The sequence below is a fragment of the Myxine glutinosa genome, unplaced genomic scaffold (assembly GCF_964187855.1).
Source record: "Myxine glutinosa unplaced genomic scaffold, kmMyxGlut1.1 SCAFFOLD_1685, whole genome shotgun sequence".
In the NCBI taxonomy this organism is placed as follows: Eukaryota; Metazoa; Chordata; class Myxini; order Myxiniformes; family Myxinidae; genus Myxine; species Myxine glutinosa.
This window is the reverse complement of record NW_027617780.1, coordinates 41014-42532: the sequence shown is the minus strand read 5'-3', so window position 1 is coordinate 42532 and position 1519 is coordinate 41014.

The window sequence follows — 1519 nt, the reverse complement described above, 5'->3', positions numbered from 1 at the left end:
TCGATCGCACGTACGCTAACCTCATCAGGTGGGTTTGCCATAATTTCTTCCATATACTGTGATTACAACGAAGTGAAACCGATCAGCAGCCCATCAGTATCATATAAAGCAATAAATACCAAGGCTTCAGCTTCTGAAAGCTTAAAACAAAGTGTACTTTGCCGAGTGACGAAAAGTAGGCGTAGGCCTAGGCCCTACCTATCCAGTTGTTGTGTTTCCGTTGTGGCCATGATCTCAACAAATGGCGTAGGCCATGTGGCGTAGGGTAGGTCATGATGGCGTAGCCCCCCCCCCCTCCCCTTTCGTTTCACCAACTCCTGCATCTGCCACCGTTCATGATTATCAAAGTAGGCTTTACCCTGTTCACGATAAGGTAGAAATCAGTGAGTTGTATACGAAGAGATAAAAGGATGGCATTGACTTCGAGACGGTACGTGATATTTTCAAAAGTATATCGTAGCGTTGTCATTTAAGTAGATTGCAATAAATACGTTCATATATGCACTCTTCATTCTCATCTTTCTTCCTAACTCTTACTCGGACAAGGAAATCCCCTATGCCATCCATAATGGTACACTCTATCCATACACCACATCCTCCCTTCCGTGGATGTTCCATGGGTTTCGGCTAGTATATATATATATATATGTATGTATATATATATATATATATATATATATATATATATGTATGTATATATATATATATATTGTTGCGGATATGGGATTTGGCCTCCATATCCGCTTGTAAATATTCCCCTATTTCCCCAATACCCCCCAACTATCCCCAATCCCCCATTCCCTAGTCCCATTGCCTGTAAATAACACTCTGTAGAACCGACCTTCCCCTTTTTCCCCCATTAAATGTCGTGCCCAGGTGCACCGCATCTCACGTAGACAACTTTCGGACATCTTGCTAGTTATTCTTAGTCTATGTCAGTTAAGGACTCGTTTCCATTAATTCTGACTCTTCGTTGCACCAGAATGTGATTGTATGGCACCAGTAGTGAGTTTAGGACCTCCCAATACCTCCCCACAACCTCATCTCCGCATCCTCCCATCATCTCATGGAACAACAACAACTACAACCACAGCGGGGGCGGCGCGGCCGCGGTGCGGGGAGTGGGCGTCCTCACTCCGGCTCGGTTAGCCGCCATGGCCCATGTGCTCCAGGTTACCTCCAGGTTACGGGGTTACCACGAAGGGGCTGGCTGTCAGCTCCTCGTCAAGGGCGGAGCCCGGTAACCCCCCCGCACCCAATAAGAAGCGGCGGGCCGATTCCATCTGGGGCGGAGCTAACGAGCCGAGGGCGTGTCACTCCCCGCTGGATATACGCAGCGACTTACCGGACGTGACGTCAGATGCGCCCCGAGCTTGAAGAAGAACCAGTCGCGACCTCCGAGCGCTGAGAGACCTCCCTGCATCTTTCGGACCGTGTGGATCCTGTCCCTGAGCCAAGAGTGCACCTTGTGCTGTCCACCGACTACCTGCCCTTCCTTGACATCAATCCCGGTGTGAGT